Source organism: Danio rerio, chromosome 3 (assembly GCF_052040795.2).
Source record: "Danio rerio strain M-AB ecotype USA chromosome 3, GRCz13ab, whole genome shotgun sequence".
Taxonomy (NCBI): domain Eukaryota; kingdom Metazoa; phylum Chordata; class Actinopteri; order Cypriniformes; family Danionidae; genus Danio; species Danio rerio.
The window spans coordinates 8,103,978-8,124,585 of record NC_141023.1 but is presented as its reverse complement, the minus strand read 5'-3'; the positions used below and the strand labels follow the sequence as shown (position 1 = coordinate 8,124,585).

The 20,608-nt window shown below is 31.7% G+C and overlaps 1 protein-coding gene across 17 annotated transcripts in view; it reads left to right on the top strand.

The window, feature by feature from the left end:
- rbfox3b (RNA binding fox-1 homolog 3b) overlaps positions 1–20,608 on the top strand; it is a 997,536-nt gene that overhangs the window by 165,335 nt on the left and 811,593 nt on the right. For all 17 annotated transcript variants that reach the window (XR_015480256.1, XM_087243785.1, XM_087243780.1 and 14 more), the window contains one exon: positions 401–440. The gene's annotated coding sequence lies outside the window, so the exon portion shown is untranslated. The remainder of the gene's footprint in view (positions 1–400; positions 441–20,608) is intronic.

Sequence of the window (20,608 nt, the reverse complement as noted above, 5' to 3'; positions counted from 1 at the left end):
TTGATTGTGATGTTGTTATGGTGACACATCACATCGTGTTGGTCGCTATGGTGATTGTGTTTGAGATTATTATAATGACTGCTGTTGATGTTGTTGTAGTGATCCATTCCAAATGTGTGTTGGTTGCTATGGTAATTGTTTGTTTGTTATTGTGACTGCAGTTGATGGTGGTGATACAATATTGACCCCCACAGGATTTAGTTGGTTGCTATGGTGATTGTGTTTGAATTTATGGTGAACACAGTTGATGGTAATGTTATGGTAACCCATCAGAAGATTGTGTTTGTTGTTATGGTCATTTTCGCCATGCAGATTGTCTCTGTAGCTGTTGTGTTGATGCTAGTAGATGATGTTGCTTTTTTTCAACATTTTTCTAAATATCTTCTTTTGTCTTTAACAGGAAAAAACAAGAATTCAGACTGGTTTGGAACAGGAGAAGGGTGAGTAAATGATGAGTGACTTTTTATTTTATCCCAAATTTCAAGATGTTGATTTATTCACACTCATGCCATCCAAGATGAGGATTCTGTAGAGAGTTTTTAGTTGAAAACATGGTGCTTGGTGATTCAAGCTAATGCCATTTTGAGAGTACAATATAAAAGATGCTGGCAAAATGTCTTTTAAATGAGCATCTTGACATTTGAATAATGGTGAAAAGTAGTTCCTCACACAAGACAGGCTCTTTCTTAAACCATCGAGTGTGTGTCATCAAACATATAGCTCCATATCAGCACTCTGTCATTTCTCTTGTGTGGCTGGATTTGTATCTTCTTGACACTTTTGAGTGTTTGGAGAGGCTTTCAGTCTCTCTCTTCTGTTGTCCGGTTGGCATTGTCTGGTCCATCAGTTGGCCAAGCGCTGTCTTTTCCGGCCTGTCTGATGACTGGCACAGAGACGCTGGCACTGAGTTAAACTCTCTACTGACAGCCAGACAAACACATGCGAACATTTGAACACTGGCACACGCAAATAAAGAGTCTAATATTGTGTGTTTAGATGAAACCAGATGCTTTTTTTGCTAAATAGAGCATCTTGTCATTGTAAAAAAAAAAAAAAAAGATAAATGGAATGTTTAATGAATGAAAGCACCTGTGTGATCGGTACAGTGATGTGTCTGCAGAGAACCCAACATGAATGTTTTTTTAAATTAGTATTATATATACACCATTGCATGCCAAAAGAAGTGGTGATTAATAGAACTGTGTGGAGAGGAATGATCCATAGAATGACAGAAAATTGATCCTTCGCTAAGCCACACCCAAAAACCGCTACCCACCAATCGTGGCTTAGCAACCGTAGCTATGCGCAGGGGCTCTGTCAAGCTTTTGAGCGAGGGAAACAAGCCAATGCGCTGTGCATATTGTGCAAATCTGATTTCCAGTATCCTTAAAGCTTGGATGGGGTGGTGGAATTTTTTCCCTTTTCAAAACCAAAAACCCAAGAGGAGAAATGCCAGCATGGATCAAGCTCTGTGAGGGGCGCTAAAGGAGCGGAGTTAAGTTAGTTTTGTTTTGATATTCCTGACACATTCAGTGATAGACAGAACACCAATAACTCACACACCTCTTAACCTAAACAGATCTAAACTGTTTCTCCTACAAAAATACAGAGCAGGTTGTGTTTCCCAGCTGTCTTTTACTTTTTTTTTGCTCCGATTAAGCCCTCATATTAGTCATACTAATAGCAAATAGGTCATGATGTCACCAGTTATTGATCAGGAAAATACGAATCTGCGAATCTGTTGCTAACTTTACTGAACTTCATATTTCCATCAGTTTCAAGCTAGGAATATTTGAAATTACAAATGAACAGAACAAATCCGAGATGTGATCACAAAATGAGCACTTGCAATCAATATACTTTACCAGCAGCTGTTTTTTCATTCATTTATTAAGAGCACACAAACATGCGTACAGTTATAGGTTATGTACATTGTTATGGGTCAACTACAACTTAAACTATTCAACACAAATCCATCAGTTTCCCCTTTCTGGCTGCTCTTTTTATGAATGAACGATGAAGAAGCACTGTCCATGCGTGTTTCCTCGTGGGTTACTAGCTCTATATTTTATTGCACAATAATAGTCTATCAGGCTTTTGGCTAAAAATAGAGAAATCACAAGTTATTATTAGATTATTTTTATGTCACCTCTCAGGGCTCGAAATTAACTTTTTTGCTTAGTAGCACTGGTGCTCCTAACTTTAAAAAGTTAGGCGCATCAGCCAAAATTTAGTCGCACCCACCAATTATGAGCACCGTTACTACAAGTTTTATACAAACATATTTATTGTATTTGAAATCAACACTAATCAAACTAACAAGCAAATAAATAAATAAATAAATAAAAATAATATATAAATATATATATATATATATATATATATATATATATATATATATATATATATATATATATATATATATATATATATGTATATGCAAGCATGAGGAAAATATGTCTCAACAAAATCCCGTTATCACAAGAAAATACATTTTATAACAGAACTGAGTGACCAAAGCACGGACAGCTCACCGGCCCTGCACGCACTGCTTGAATGAATCTGTTAACGGTATAACTCTGCTGTTCTCACAAGTGCTGTCTGATATTGCACTGATGCTTTTGACATATACTGTACCTTATTATATGCATACATTAGGGATGTGCGGAGCAGCCGGTATTTGTATTTGTATTTGTTGAGGGGGAAAAGTATTTGTATTTGTATTTGTATTCTAATAAAATTCAAAATGGCGCAAAAATATACATTTTTTTCTATTACACTTCTAATTTACATTATAGTGAAAGTATTGTTTAATTATACCCATTATATAAATTATAGACATATGTGTGTGTGTGTGTGTGTGTGTGTGTGTGTGTGTGTGTGTGTGTGTGTGTGTGTGAATAAGAGTATATGGGTGTTTCCTCGTAATGGGTTGCAGCTGGAAGGGCATCAGCTGTATAGAACATGTACTGGATAAGTTGGTGGTTCATTCTGCTGTGGCGACCCCTGATTTATAAAGGGACTACGCCGAAAAGAAAATGAATGAATACATAAATGTATTTTCTTTCTCAGCTACTGAATAAACCAATCACACTGGAAAAGCCATCTATAGAGAGAAAGCACCGCCCCGTAGCATTCATTTTGCACACAAAATATAGACATATATAACCAGAAGAACATATTTCTTGGTTCTCAAAAATGTAACCCTGGGCACATTTTCCCAATGTTTGCCAAACTTATATTAAAAAATGGCTCGTCTATATATAGATCTAGTGTTGTTATCAAAGGACTGAGGAGATAGTTGTTTATGCCGTTTGCTTCTCTCCTTATTTTTGCCTTCTATAATTGAAGAATAATTCAAGTATAATTATTCACACAACCTCAATGCCCCACAAATTAATCTGTTTTTGAAGGGCTGAGAAATAAAGGATCCTTTTAAATCATAAATTATTTAATTTTTCACAACCTTCGGCTTTGGTTTTGTTCTTCTCCATCTGTCACAGCTTTATTTAGATCTGCTCAGCTTTTACCGGATCTGCATGTCATTTCATTACAATTCAATTAATTACCGCTGTTGCCTTGGCGCTGTTTTTTTTGGGGGGGTGGGGGGATGGGAGACATCTAATCAACATCAGCCTGAAATTATGAAAACGCATCCCAGATATGATACACACCTTTAACTTTATACACACAAACCTCTACCATAATGTCATGCTGCTCTTGTTCTTTCATTATGGGTTACTGCTTAACTTTAAGGGAATGTTCTTAAAACGTTTAAATTATATTTTTATTAAACTTTTTAAAAATATAATTCATGGAACAATCTTTTAACACTCTTGAAACATTTATGGTTCTGAACAAAGCAGTCACACCAGAAAAGCTGTCCATATGGAGATAAATACCTTCCCATAGCATTCATTTTACACACAAAATACAGCCATATGTAATCAGAAGTATTTTTCGGTTCTCAAAAATGTAGCCCTGGGCATATTTTTCCAGTCCAATGAGTCCAATGTTGGATCTAGTAGTGATTTGAGAAGATGCTGGAGATGTTGGTCAAGCTGAATGCTATTAATTTGTGTGTTTATAATTATTATTATATACAACTAATATTGTTATTTTTTATATATATATATATATATATATATATATATATATATATATATATATATATATATAATATAAAAATGGACCGTATAGAGCGACAGTGCCCTCTTAGAAACGTATGTATGTATGTGTGTGTGTGTGTGTTTGTGAAGATCCTCCGGTCGACTCCTGCAGGGAAATTAGCCTCTTCTTCTCCATCAGCAGTATTTGTAATATTTTTAGCGTGTAGCGGCTGCTAATGAACATCGACTCCCACTGACTCTCCACACACCAGAGACTGGAGCGGCCTGCTAATTAACGCCTTGTGTAATTCCTCTGACCGACCGTGGAGAAACAGCGGAAAAAAAAGACGAGTGATAAATTAGCCGCTGATTGACTGCGAGATGTGGAGGCGCGCGGCGGGAAACTCTTTATTCTGCCGTGAGGTGAATAAACGGCCACATGTTTGGATGAAAGATTCATTTCTGGCCTCAAGAGTCTTTCTGTGATCCGCAGATGTTCAGTTGATCTGCTGCGTCTTTCTTTACAAGTTTGTCTTGTGATTGGTTTGTTTGAAATGCTGACATATGACTTGACCAATGGCGTGAGTTTGGGGGCAGGGCTATGTGTTTGATGATGATGAATATATGGGAGCTCTATATAATGAAACTGCAGAAATGTGTTGATTTGGAAACTATTTGAGTTAAATAAGCAAATGAATATAAATTTATTATTGTTGTTGTTGTTTTTAATTGTATTATTATAATTATTATTGTTGTTGTTATTATTATTGTTATTTTATTATTATTATTATTGTTGTTGTTGTTTTTTATTATTATAATTTTTTGTTGTTGTTATTATTTTCGCTGATTTTTATTTTCTTATTATTATGATCAATATTGTTATTATTATTATTATTGATATAATATAATAAATAATACTACTGCTACTATTAATAATAATAAGAAGAAGAATACAGATAATTATCTATTGGCTTAAAATGTAAAAATAAAATGAAAAAATTAGTTAATTTATATTTGCAATATTAATTAATATTTGTATTACTTGAGTTATTTACAAATAATTATTAATTATTGTTATTATTATCAAATAATTATATATTTAAAACTAAATTAAAATAGATAAATATATTATTTTATTTTATTTATTTTCATTATAATCTTTTTTTAATTGATCCTGACAGTAAATATATAGGCTTTGGTAGAAAAGTGTGTATTGATAAAAAACGAGCGTTTGAGTTTTGCATAATTTTAAGGACTTGCTAAAAATAGCACTCATTACAGAAACCAGTCCTCATGGATGAGTACTGTATATGACTCGTCTGAATTAAATATTCCTGATAGCAATTGATGAACATTGCAAATTTTGCTACTTGCTGTTTTGTGTTGATCTTACAGGTTTTTTTTTTGTTTTAATTTTATTTATTTTTTTAGTTTAATTAATAGAGGTCATTTGCAAATTAGCATAATTGCTCCAGCCTCCTCTGATGTTAATGAGTAGGGTATTTTAAGCTTGTGTTGTAAAAGATGATGTGAATATTTGAATGTATAATACAGCAGCTGACAGTTTCACAGTTTCTCACCATTTTTAATCGTTTTATTTCCTCCATTTATTTTTTTTATTTTATTTATTAAATGCAGCTGAATTGTTTTTTTTTTCGTGTTTTTCTTTTCTTTGGACTCAATTGTAATACATTTAAGTAAATATATTATTAAATGTCATAAAATGTAATATAAAGTATATTTATTTGTTAAATACTTTTGTTTAAATTATTTTTTACAATTAAAAATGTGTGTACTTAACTGAAATAATAAAACTTGTTCAGCATATTAAAAAATAACTTTTAATATTAAAAAAATAAACAAACTTAATTTTAGATTAAAAAAAATTGGTGTAAGAAAAAAAAAATCTGAATGATAGGAAAACATATTTTTAAGTTTTTTTGCGTTCCCTTGCAAAGAAGTTTTGCATTCTCTCGCAAAACTGTTTCTCCACAAACACTTCCTGTTCGCTTCAATCATGTAAACCCTCCCATTTTTGCCAAAATTCTCCCGTATTTTACCATTCTATCCCACTATCATCCTATCATAAAGTATTTTCCCTTATTTACGATATATATTTTAATCTTGAAAGCACGCTGGAATTAATATTAAAATGTCTGCATTAACTTTTACATTAAAGCTGTGCGTCGATCATTGCCTTTTATATGCTACCTCTGAACCAGTGAATGCATGTATAAGCGCTGACTGACAGACGCACTCCATAAAATAAACTGATCCCAGATCAGCTTCTGCACACACCATTTACAGAGGAGCAAAAGTGCAGGACACGTTTGGATTCGGGTGTATGTTTAAACAGATAAATACACTTAATAATATTTAAACATCTCCGTCCTGCAAGTTTTATTTTAAACGGCTTACTTTCTGGAATGTTTTCATTATAGATCTGTGCATTCTTACAGAGACACCTCTGTTATCAAACAAAACACAATGAGAGATTCATTTGCTGCTCACTTGTTTGATAACAGAGGTATCACTTTAAATGGCGGGAAAAAAGCTGATCTTTTTTTTTACTTCCACCAATTTTTTTCCCTACCATCAAGTCCCAATCGCCAGCAAAGGTTTTCTATATAGGAGATTACTGTTGAACGAACTACAACTCCCAGAACCCCCTGCACTCGTCAACTCCTGCAACAGCTGACAATAATCCAGATATTTATTATAATCCTGATTGATTGATTGATTGATTGATTGATTGATTTACTTGATAAAGTCCTTGTTAAAACTGCAACTTAACAAAATGCACATATAGCACTAATTGAACATAATTATTAAAACATAGACAGTGTTAATTTTAAACCAAAGTTAAAAACATATAACGAATAGCTAATTCAGTTCATCAATATAATCAAATAATACAAAATGAAAACAGTGTGTATATTAAGCAGTAGTACCTTCAGTCTATAATTTGTGGTTTATAAAGTTGTCAAATAATGTCAACAATTCAGTCTTGATGCTATCAAAGAAGCAAGTGCCCCATGTAAACAGTAGACTTTCAGTGCTGCTCATTTCTGAACAGATTGCGTGCTGTTTCTGTCCTGAAAGTTTGCTGAAGTTGATCTAATGATCTGCGCGTCTTATTTAAATGATGGTGTCTGTCGTCTTTTCTTCTCTCCGTCAGCTAACGAGTTTTAGTTCCCTGGACGGAGATGCAGTTTTTAATTGAGGATTGGCAGCAGATCGAGAACCAAGCACTAAAGAAACGTGTAGTTTTCTCTCAAGACGATGCCGTTATGTGGAAAACAAGAAAAAAGAGGCCTGGATGATGAAGTTGATGAGTTTCGGAAGAGCAGCAAGTCTTTACGGCTTTGTTTCAACACTTTATGTTCTTACAGTAATGTCGAGATATTAAAAACATTACAACCTAAAACCTCCATCTGCATTAAAACTATCTACTGGTCCATTTTAAAATAGTAAACTGTTCCATTTTCATATTTTTTTATATATATATTCATTCATTTATTCATTCATTCATTTTATTTTAATTTATTATTTTTTTACGTTTTATTTTTACTTTCATTTTTACTTTCATTTTACTTTTATTTAAATTGTATTCTTTTTAAGTTTAATTTGTAGATATTGACTTATTAAAATAAATAGATACAATAATTTAATAGATTAATTTAATTCTTGAATTTCTGCAAGTTTTTCAATTCCTTAGTTTTTTCCTTTAAATGTTTTTACATTAATTTAATTCAATTGCAGTCTTTTAAAAAATATATATTTAATTTATATTTATTTGTTTATAAAAATAATTTAATTAATTGCAATAATGCATTAATTTAAATGTATTATTTTTCAGTTTCTCTCTTTTAATTTCTTTAAATTTTTTTATTGTTTTTAAATTCATTAATTTTATTTTATTGTTTGTTTATATGTACATTAATTATTTTTTTATTTTAAATAAAAAATATTTTTTATTTAATTAAATTAAGTTGTGTTATTCCAGTTGATTTAATTTGTATTTATTTGTTTATAAAAATAATTTATTGATTACAGTAATACATTAATTAATTTAATTGTATTATTTGATCAATTTATTTCATTTTTTCAGTTTCTTTTCTTTTTAACAATTATTTGTTTTTTATTATTTTTACTTTTTTTAAATTATAGCATTAGTTTATTTTTACTTTCATTTAGTTAAATTGTATTCTTTCAATGTATTTTCTTTCAATTTGTTTAATTTGCATTTATTTTAATCAAATATGGTATTACATTCATTTAATTTTACATATACATTTCAATTTCTTTTATTTTTCAATTTCTTTTATTTGTTTTATTTTTTTTATTCAATTTCATTTTTTGTTTATTTAAAAAATTCATCAATTTAAATAAACTTATTTTATTGTTTTTTACATTCATTTAATTAAGTTGGGTTCTTTTTTCAATTTATTTTTTTATTTTTTTATTTTGTATTAATTTATTTTAATTAATTAATTAAATACATTATTACATTCATTTAATTTTATGTATTTTTTAATTCATTAAATCTTTTATTATATTTTTATTAATTCAATTTCAATAAATTAATTAATTTCATTTTTGCTTTATTTCATTTAAATTAGCAAATTGTAATGCTTTTTGCTTTAATTTAAATTGTATTTTTTCAATTTATAATTTTTGTACAATTTAAGTTGTATAATTTTAAATGACATTTCTGTATTTGTTTATTTGCTCATTCAATCATTTTGTTTATTTAAATGTATAAATGTTTTTTTTTTCAATTGGTATTTGTATTATTTGTTTATTTATTTATAGTGACATCGCATTTTTTTTTTATTTGGCTTGGATATTTTTGGAAATGTTCCATGAGCTGCTTTTGAAAATACAGCAACAGTTGTTCAGTTTGAGGGTGTAAAAGTAAAATAGGACACACAGGTAACCTTGTGAACCATCATAAGTGAACACCTTTGGATGCTTTGAGGTCTGAAATGATGAAATCTGCTGCACTGTGTGAGTATGGAGGGATGCGAGTGAACTCATTACAACTGAAACACACTCCAGTCTTTGGTGTGTGTGTGTGTGTGTTTCAGCGGCACACAAATAAACAAGCGGGGAGTGTTGTAAAAAAACAGATTTAATTAGCTTGTTAAGACTGCTTTCCTTCCAGTGGCTCTGACTTTGATGTGTCTTATTATGAGCTATAGAAAGAAATATATAATGTCAATGAGAGCAGAGCAAGTGAAAGGTAAAATGAGGACACGTGCATTTAAAATAAAAACGTCAATTTATACAACCTCTCATGATCGATCTGCAGTTGAATTAAGCAATAATTAAGCAGTGAATCGGTGACCTTAATTCAATATGTATTTTGTAAAGAATATAGTGCTGTGCAAAAAGTGATTTCTTAAGGTTTAATTCAACTTATTAAATCTCGTTAAGTTTTACTTAAAGTGATATTAAGGACCCGATTTGAACTGGACCCTGGGTTACACACAATCAATCTGTGCTGGGACAGCATGAAGGAATTTTTTTATTCTGTTTTATAGATTTAAGTGGACTGAACATTAAACAATTAAGCTGTCAGAACAAAAGCTCATTTTAAATAAGTAGCTTAAACAAAAAATAGGTATATCCAGCAAATTTTTCAAAATAAATAAAAGTGTAATATTCAATGTCTGACTTTAATTTAGACAGTAATTTTACTGCTTTTTAAACTGTAGTTTTAATTGGTAGACTGCAAGATATGTGCACTTTGTGTAGTTTATTTGAAACTTTAACAGTAACTTACTGTATATTGGGAATGTGCGGTATTCTACTGTAAGTTTTACTCACTTTAAAGTGATATTAAGAATGGAATTAGTATACTTGATAATGTTAAGTTTTCTCAAATAGAAAGTATAATGTTCACTGTTAGATTAGATTTAATTGGTAGACTGCTGTTTTACTGCTATTTACTGCAGAAGTGCTGTAAAATATCACGTGCATTCTGTACAGTTATTTTTGTACTTTTACAGTAGCTTATTAAATATTGTGAATGTGTGGTATTTTACTGTAAGTTTTACTAAAAGTGATAGTAGGGACCTGATTGGAGCTTAAATGAAATCGGTATACTTAATAAAAAGTTTAATATAATGTATCTGTCAAATTTTCCCAAATAAAAAGAATAATGTTCACTGTTAGACTGTAATTTTAGCTCATTTACTTAAAAGCTCATTTACTGTTATTTCCAGCAGAAATGCCTAGTAAAATACCACATGACTTGTGTACAGTTCATTTTGAACTTTTACAGTAACTCACTATGTATTGGGAATGTTTGGTATTTTATTGTAAATTGGTATTTAGGAGCTTAATTTAAACTTAAATGTAATTAGTATACTTGATAAAAAAAATTAATAAAAGGTATATCTGTCAAAAGTTCTCAAATAAATAGTATAATGTTCACTGTTAGACTTTGTGCAATTTTACTCTCTTGCGACACAATGCCCAGTGAAATGCCCAGACTTCATTCATTAAGTGCTAGATAAATAATTTAATAATAAATACATTCATCAAACTTGTCAAAATAAAATAGTGTAATGTTCACTGGTAGACTGTGCTGCAGTTTTACTGTTTACTTTCTGCAGAAATGGCCAGTAGAATAGCACATGCATTCTGTAGTTCACTCCTGTAATGTGCACTGCATTCTTTACTACTTTTACAGTAACTTACTGTATATTGGGAATATGCAGTATTTAACTGTATGTTTTACTAAAAGTGATATTAAGGAACCTGATATGAACTTTAATTGAATCAGTATATTGGATAAAAAAATGTAAATCTGTCAAATTTTTATAAATTAAAACAATTTATTTTCACAGTTAAATTTTGCTGCAGTTTTACTGGTACTTACTGCAAAAGGCCCAGTAAAATACCAGTATGTCATTTCATTCATTCATTTTCTTGTCTGCTTAGTCCCTTTATTAATCCGGGGTTGCCACAGCTTAATAAACCGCCAACTGAGCCGAGGCTCGACCCAGCGACCCTTTTTGCTGTGGGTGCTACTGCATCGCCCCAGTATGTCATTTAAGTGCTTGATAAATAATTTAATAATAAATATATTGGTCAAATTTTTGAAAATAAAATAATATAATGTTCAATGGTAGACTTTGCTGCAGTTTTACTGTTACTTTCTGCAGAAATGTCCAGTAGAGTAGCACATGCATTCTCTACAGTTCACTACTGTAATGTGCACTGAATGTTTTTACTACTTTTACAGTAACTATTTAGCAGTTTTCCATTTTGCAGTATTCTACTGTACGCAAAAGCAGTACTGCACTGTGCAGGAGATAATATACTTCGGAATGTTAATCAGTGAAGAGGGATTAATTCATTCATTTTTTTGTCGGCTTAGTCCCTTTATTAATCCGGGGTCACCACAGCGGAATGAACTGCCAACTTATCCAGCACGTTTTTACGCAGCGGATGCCCTTCCAGCCGCAAATCATCTCTGGGATACAGTGAAGAGGTGGTTACAGTAAAAAAAAGTACAAATTGAAAAAAACATAAAGCACAGCTGCCCAACTCACTGCAGAACTAAATGTGCAGCTCAGCTCTTCTGTTTTTCCCAAAACTGTTCATCGGGAGCTCCACAGGGTCAATATACATCGTCGGGCTGCTATAGCCAAACCTTTGGTCACTTGTGCCAATGCCAAATTTAGTGGTGCCACCAAATTTAGTGGTGCCACAGGGGTGATAGCGTTCCGGCACCACGCCGGATTTCCGGCATACTGTGGCTGCGGGGAAAAAAAAAATCAGGTTCACGGATATTGATCTGTCATTTCTCTAGATTCACAGAATTCACTCACTGCTGAAAGCGCCGGATTGGTTTTTATTAAGTGCCATTTTGTGTGCTCGTGAATCATCTTTTGAGTGTAGATGTAAATAAAAGATTGTGTAATTTAGAGAGCTTTATAAATTATAACGGATCTTTGTGAGATCTCTATGAACTAAGATTAGTGACGCTTTTTAGTGATAATAAGAGGAGCATGCTGTGCACTTTCCAGGCTATAATCCATTCAGAATTTGTATGAAACTTTCGTTTTCGGCACATATACGCTGATATGTTTTGGGAATGACATCTGCATATTTACGCTGGGTTTATTCTCGAAATAACGGTGAAGCAATAGACGGGACAAAAAATATATTTCCCCCTTCTCCTTAAACAACTTAGTGTTTCAGCTATAAAATAGTTCAGTTTTGTATGTAGCCTAATGGCAAAGTGTTTATATTTAGTTTCGTTTTTTATTCAGCTTATTTAAAACGTTTGGAGCATTTTTTATTCGTTAAAAATAAATTTTTTTTGTTTTTTTTTTAACGAACAGCGCCCAGCGGAAGACCATCATTGTCTGTTTGATCAGTTTGCCTTCTCAGATCATCACGACTTGCCTAAAATAAAAGATATAAAACAGTTCAAGTATAAAACAATGGTAGCTTAAACGTTAAAGAATGTGTGCTATTAGGCGCATAGTTTGCTTATAAAAAGCTTGCAGGACATCGAGGCGCCAGAGCAATCGCTTGCATTTTTTCAGTGGGAGCAATTTAAAGTTATCTGTCATTTTTGCTCACAAAGTACGAGTAATACATCAAAAAACGTTACAGCGTTTTTATAAAATAAAGAAAACCAAAATTATGTGCTTTCTGTCGTCTGGTTTTGAACAGGAGCGCTTAACAAAATGAAGCAAAATGTATATGCCGCACAGACATAATAAATATATTTATAGAAAGCTTTAAATTATTACTTAACGAAATAAAACAAATCGAAAACAAAAAAAACTCCTTCATGTAATCCGTAAAGATGAATTTCACTGTAAAGGCGAGTCCAAAAGAAGGTTGCCAGTCAGGATCTGCGACACTGACTCAGAATAAGTTTATTAATAAATAATTATGCTATGATCCTTACTCTTTCTTCGACACATTGATTGTTATTTGTTTTTGCCGGTGCTTGGGGCGAGTTTTAGCTTATTGTGTGCGCTTGAACACGGATTCACAGTAGCAGTTTTAACATATGATATTTAATCATTACGCGACTTTTAACCTAATTTATCGCGTCGCAAGTTAGTTTATTTGCTGAGCTACTCCACGATGTTTTAATTTAAACGCATTTATTTTATGTATTCGTAGTCATACTTCCGTACGTAATATAGTCATTTGACAGTACATGTCAGTCAAATTTATTGTGGCATGCTTATGTATGGGAGGGGTTACACTTATCTGTTGTACTGTATATTATTGCATCCTGGCAGTTCCTTTGTTCCCTACAATATGGACTTCTCTATGTTTTTAATTCATTCATTTATTTTATTATTTACTTTTTTTCATTTTAAGGTATTTTAAATAATATCCTTTAAAAAGTTATAATAAAATGCATGTTGAAAACTCATAACATATATGCAAGATAACAGGTGTCATTTGCCTAATGATTTTTAAATATTAAAGCAAAGAGACTTATAAGATTAATGTGCTTATAACGTGCTTATACTGACACCTACTGGCACATGTCACAAGATCACTGACACTGGCATGTGTCACTGACATTACTGGCATACATAAGCATGCCACAATAAATTTGACTGACATGTACTGTCAAATGACTATATTACGTACGGAAGTATGACTACGAATACATAAAATAAATGCGTTTAAATTAAAACATCAGCAAGGAAAAAAAGTTCAGGCTCAGGAATTTTTCCCACTATCAGCCCTGGGTGCCAGCAGTTGAAATCTTGGCCTGTGGACAATGTGAGACATGTATTGTTCTCTGATGAGTCTATCTTCAATTTTTTCCCAAATCAGAGAGAGTTATGGTGTGGAGAAGCCCCTAAAAAGCATACTGTCCAAATTGCTTTATGCCCAGAGTAAGCATGGGGGTGAATCAGTGATGGTTTGGGCTGCAATCAGCATACTGTAAATCAGCATACTATCATCTCAAAAATATCGCTAGAATTAGATGTTCTGTTTCCAGTGAAGACTTAGAGAAACTTGTTCATGCTTTTATCAGCAGCAGGGTGGATTACTGTAACGGCCTCCTCACTGGCCTTCCCAAAAAGACAGTCAGACAGTTACAGCTCATCCAGAACGCTGCGGCCAGAATTCTGACCAGAACCAGAAAATCAGAGCACATCACACCTGTCCTCAGGTCTTTACACTGGCTACCACTTACATTCAGAATAGATTTTAAAGTATTATTACTGGTCTATAAATCACTAAATGGCCTAGGACCTAAATACATCACAGATATGCTCACTAAATACAAACCCAACAGATCACTCAGATCATTAGGATCATATAAACTAGAAATTCCAAGAGTTCAGTCAAAGCAGGGTGAATCTGCCTTCAGCCACTATGCCCCTCGCTGCTGGAATCAGCTTCCAGAAATAATCAGATGTGCTCCAACATTAGGCACATTCAAATCAAGACTGAAAACACGTCTGTTTAGCTGTGCCTTTACTGTATGAGCACTGTGCTGCGTCAAACAGATTGCATTATTATGTTTTTTGTTTTCTTTTTCATTCTTTTACAACCTATTTTAACACATTTGAATTTGTTTTTATCTGTTTTTAATGATTTTTATTGTCTGCATTTTATGTTCCTAAACTTGTCTTGTTTATTCTTGTTTATGTAAAGCACTTTGAATTGCCACTGTGTATGAAATGTGCTATATAAATAAACTTGCCTTGCCTTGCAATATCATGGGATTCCCTAGGCCCAATTCCTGTGCTAGAAGGTCACTACCAAGGTCTAGCAAATCCTTCTGGGTGACCGTGTGACCCAATGGGTCAAACATTGTTTCCTGAAGGCGGTGATGTGTATCAGGATGATAATGCACCAATACACAAAGCAAGACTGCTGACAGAGTTTGATGAACATGAAGTTGAACATCTCCCATGGCCTGCACAGTCACAAGATCCAAATTTTATTGAGCCACTTTGGAGTTTAGTGAGGATTGAGCACCTCTAACGTTTTTTCCTCCACCAGCATCATGTAGCGACGTTGAGTTTAATTGTTTACTAACATTAAATAAGATCAATAAATGCCTTGTGAGTTGAACCGAGTAAGAGGATGGTGTCTGTGATGTCATTAGCATGAGCACACACACACACACACACACACACACACACACACACACACACACTGTCTCACTGGTTAAAATTGATGATTTCTCAGCATTTTAAACTTTGTCCAGGCATTTAGGATAATGTAGATACATAAGTCAGCAAAATTATTATTTTTATTATCATTTTTTTTATAATGCACATTATAATGTATGTTATAATCAGAAACCTTCTCTTTGCACTGACCTTAAACTGTAATCTTTTGTAAGATTGCCAATGCCTTCGTACAGTGTGGATCAATTTAAAGCGTCCTTCCTTAATTAAAAGTATCGATACGCCTCTAAAAACAGGATTTATCCATTAAAGAAGCGTTTACGTTGTTGGTTTTTCAGCGACCTCTGACCTTTCTGATGACCTCAGTTTGGTTGCCTTACATACGTGTTAGTTTCAGTCATTATGTTAATTAGATTCAAATCCTCCTCCTGCTTAAGCTTCACATGGAAACTGGTAGTGGCGCCCCGGTAACCCTAACCGTGGTGATGTTGTCATGGATGCGGGGCTGGTGTCTTTGTTGATGCCAGCGCTTGAAGTAAAGCGATGTTTTTATCGTTCAGTCAAATGGGGATCAAGTGGAGATGCTTTAACCTGCTGACATGAAAACAATATGATTATAATATTCTGATTAACCTGATCTAATATTGTGAAATATGTGAAAGAGTATATGTGTATATATATATATATATATATATATATATATATATATATATATATATATATATATATATATATATATTTCATAATGAATGCTGCAGAAATCATTTGTATCATGGATATATGAGTTTAATGTGGTCTTAAACTGATCGGATTTGCTGATATATAAATAGTCAGAAAGCGCAACATAAAATCAAACAATTATTATAATTATTATCGAAAACGTGTTTAAAAATGTGTGTGTGTTTTTTTAAATAAACATTTAGTTAAGGAAAGAATGCAGAGGAAAGTACTTAATTTAATGTTTATAAAATGTTTTAAAAGCTAATAAAATTGAAAATAAATAATTAAAAATAAAATATTTACACTATTAGGAAAAATTACAATTGTTGCTAAACAATGACTTTTTTACTAGTGATGTGAAGTTGTGGACCTATAGGCTTCGAAGCATGTATCAAAAAAGATACATTTCGCAGTGAAGCTGTCACGATCACCAGCAATCTAGCCTGTGCATACAATTATAAATCCACTACTAAATGGACTACAAGGTCCAGTCATGCACCACTCACACACCTGGCCTAGATCCCCATAATTGCAGACAGACACAGCTGAAGCTTCTCATGAGCTGATTACTAGGACTATTTGTACAGCAAACACACACACACACACACACACACACACAAACACACACTACAGTGCTAAGTCTTGTTATACTGTTTGTGAACATTACGATGTGTTTTCCTTGCCTTGCCTTTCGTGATGTTGAACCATGCTTTGTTTTGTTTGTTTTATACTGTCTGCTGCCTGCCTTTTAACAATCCATACGTTCTTTGTACGTGGATTACTCAATTAGCTGGGTTTGGATATTGATGATTTGACACGATCCAGGATCGTTTTGTTCTTCCTTCCTTATCTGAGACTTGTTATCATAGTAACAGTAACAAGTAAAAAAAAACAAACAAACAAACAAAAAAAAAAAACAAATATATATATATATATATATATATATATATATATATATATATATATATATATAGATTAATAAAACTTATGCAATCTGCTCTCTGTAATAAAAGTACAAAGACTGCCACCTGGTGGTTTAAAGAGATAATTTATTGATATGATCTTTTTTTATACAAACACGTACATGCACAATATTCGACTTAACAAAAAAAAAAAGATAATTTAAAATTTACAATAAAAAAAAAAACTTGAGTAGGCCTAGGCTACTATAATAAAAAAAATCTTCTCTAAATGTAAAATAAAATTCCTTATCGAGCTCTGATTTGGAAAGCTTCGAGTAACGAACCTTTCTCTGATACAATTGAGTCAAACGGATCACTGGTTCAGAATTGTTCATTTTACCATCAGTACGTTTTAGTTGGTATATTTATGTCTTGAAAATATCTATAACTTAACATAAAATAACATATTAATCCAGACACATTATCTTGCAATCCAACATTATACACTGAAAAAAAAAAAAAATCTGTAATTTTATGGTTTACTTCCGACAGCTAGGGTGCCGGAAAAAAACGTAAAATAACAGGTTGATTTACAGAATTGATTTCCCAAAATGATGGCCTTTTAACGTACATAAAATTCTGTAAATCAACCTGTTATTTTACGTTTTTTTCCGTTTTTTCATGGTTTATTTTTATTTATTTTTTTTTTTATTTTTTTTTTTTTACGGATTTTTTTTAGAGTGTAAATGCAAGTTTAAAATTAATTAAATACTTGAAGAACGAAACTGCTTATCAGGGCACAGACAAATAATCATATTTTATCTTAGATACTCTTTTGGTTACATTTTTTTTATAATATCTTAACTAAAATTTGTATCTCAAGCAAAGACATCTTAATTTAAGAATGTGTGTATTATGAAAAAAACATGGATTTTTTTTATGTATTTATGTATTTATGTATTAACTGTTTGTTTATTTGTTTAATTGGATGCTTTATTTAATTATTTAATAGTTTGTTTATTTATTTATTTATTTATTTATTTAACCGGATGCTTTTTTATTATTTAACTGGTTGTTTGTTTTTTTAATTGGTTATTTATTTTATTTTTCATTTATTTATTCATTTAATCATTTATTTATTTACATAGAATATCAGTTCATTGTTGTCTTAAATAATAGGCAAAAGTTTGTAAAGACAATAAATCACAACTTTTTAATGTTTTTGACTAAAGTCTTATTGCTTGATGAGCTGTGATGATATGATGACCAATGTTAATTTGATGATTAAGAAACGTTAATGTTGTGTTGCTTCCAATTTATTAGAACTAAAGAATCAAAAGGTTGGGGTGTGTGAACATGTTTGAGTGTGAATTAGAGACTTTTATTTTAAAGGGCGGAAGGATATAAGAGCATGTGGCTGGTGTTCAGATGTCATGTGATCTTCAGGTGAGTTTGATTGTTCGTTTGGTTTGGGGGTTTTCGCTGATCCTCCTTGCAGTGTTGTGGTTTAATGTGTTTTTGTGTGTTTTCTGTGTTCAGTCTTTTATAATGAGAAGCAGAAGTGTGTGAGGAGAGTTTTAAAGTGTTTTTGGAGATTTGGTTTATTCTCAGACACACAAAACAAGCAGTTTCTTATGAGTCTTTTGTTCCGTGTGGACTGAGGCCTAACATGCATTTCTAACGTGTGTTTAGTTTGCTTAATAATCCCTTCTGCAGAGCTACATAGTTTAAACAATATTTAACAAAAAAATTGAATTTTGTTCATTAATATTTAATAAATGCATTGATTAGTTTATATTTAGCTATTTCGATAGTATCATATTTTAAAAAAGAAAAACACAATTGGAAATAACACTACAAACAAACAACAGTAATTAAAAAAAAAATGTGAGGAATTAGCAATTTAAAGATTTGTTGCGTCCAAAATAAGTTTGTTTTTACACAATAGATAGTATTTATTTATTTTATACTTCCGTAAAAAAATGATGCAAAACAGACATATTTATATATAAATTATAGTGTGTGTATATATATATATATATATATATATATATATATATATATATATATACACACACACACACACACACACACACACACACACACACACACACACACTATAATTTATTTATAAATATTTCTGTTTTGCATAGTTTTTTTTTTTTTTTTTACTTTTTTGATCACCAGCCACTATGGCTAGTAGTATTCCAACGTTACTAGCCCCATTTTTATTGTTGGGAAATTATATTTGTATAAATTTGACGTTGACATGGTTAAACTACTTGATTTAAATTGTGTTATGTCCACGTGCCTCCTTAACCTTTTATTTTATTTTACATGACTTTTTAGGGCTCAACATTAAGGATTTACCTTTTTTTTTCCTCTGGCCACACCAAACTAATTATTTCCTGGTTTAAAAAGTGTCAAAACAAGCTAAATATAGCTTTATATATACACTTTTTATTCAACAAAAATGTTTTTTTTTTTTTATTGACCTTTAAAATATTTCTATATCTAATATTTCTTTATCTAAATATTTCTATATCTATATCTAAAACTATACACAGTAGTTTGTCCAGACTAAACTCCCAGATCATCAGGTAACTATAGATAAATGGAGAGTTATCTCATATTAAAGCAATGTTATTGTAAAGGTAAGTAAATAACAAAAATAAGTGCAAGCAAAAGAAAGCAGGTGAAAAACATTGTGTGCGATAGTTAAAGGATGATCACGCGTTTAACATTAGGCCCAGTAATATATATATATATATATATATATATATATATATATATATATATATATATATATATATATATAGTGCAGATGCAAAAAACCCTTGGTTCCATCTGTAATTTTCTTCTACAATGAGTATTTTTCTAAGGCTCCTTTGTTTATCTTCAGTTATTTCATGTTGAAAGTGATGAAAATAACTAATTATTTACCATAAAAGTTAAATTTCTGAACAAAGACATAAAAGCTTTACAAAAAATGGTAATATTAGAAAAAAAAATCAGATGACACTTAGAGGTTTTTTGCATCTGAACTCTTAATATATATTATTTCCAAATATAATGAAGCATTTTATCAAATAAGTGCGTGCGTGCGTGCGTGCGTGTGTGCGTGTGTGTGTTAAATACTGTATACATTATGAATATACACAATACACACGCATTATGTTCATACATACTCGTTTTGGATGTGATTGTGATTAAAATGTATCATGTACATATTTATTATGTAAAATGTGATATAAAATATATAGAGTTCTGTAAATGTGAACATTTTTAAAACTATCAGCTGAAGAAATTCTGGTTTCTTAAAGGACAGAGATAACAAAGTCGAGTCTTTGTGTGTGTGTGGCTTATGTGTTTTAAACAGACACAAATTTGTAAATTGACTTTTTTTTTTCCAGCTATAACGTTAGTTAGTTAGTTGTGTGTGTGTGTGTGTGTGTGTGTGTGTGTGTGTGTGTGTGTGTGTGTGTGTGTGTGTGTGTGTGTGTGTGTGTGTGTGTGTGTGTGTGTGTGCGTGCGTGCGTGCGTGCGTGCGTGCGTGTGTTTACTGCTACAGTCATTCAAACTCATCTGAAGATTTGTTGCTGTTTCTTCTGTTTTGAATTAGAAATAAATTGTGTAAATGAAACAACGCTGCTGACAGAAACAGTGATTCTTAGTCCAGAAGGGTGTGTGTTTGTGCATTTTATCTCCAGTGTATGTTTGATAAAGTGTGATG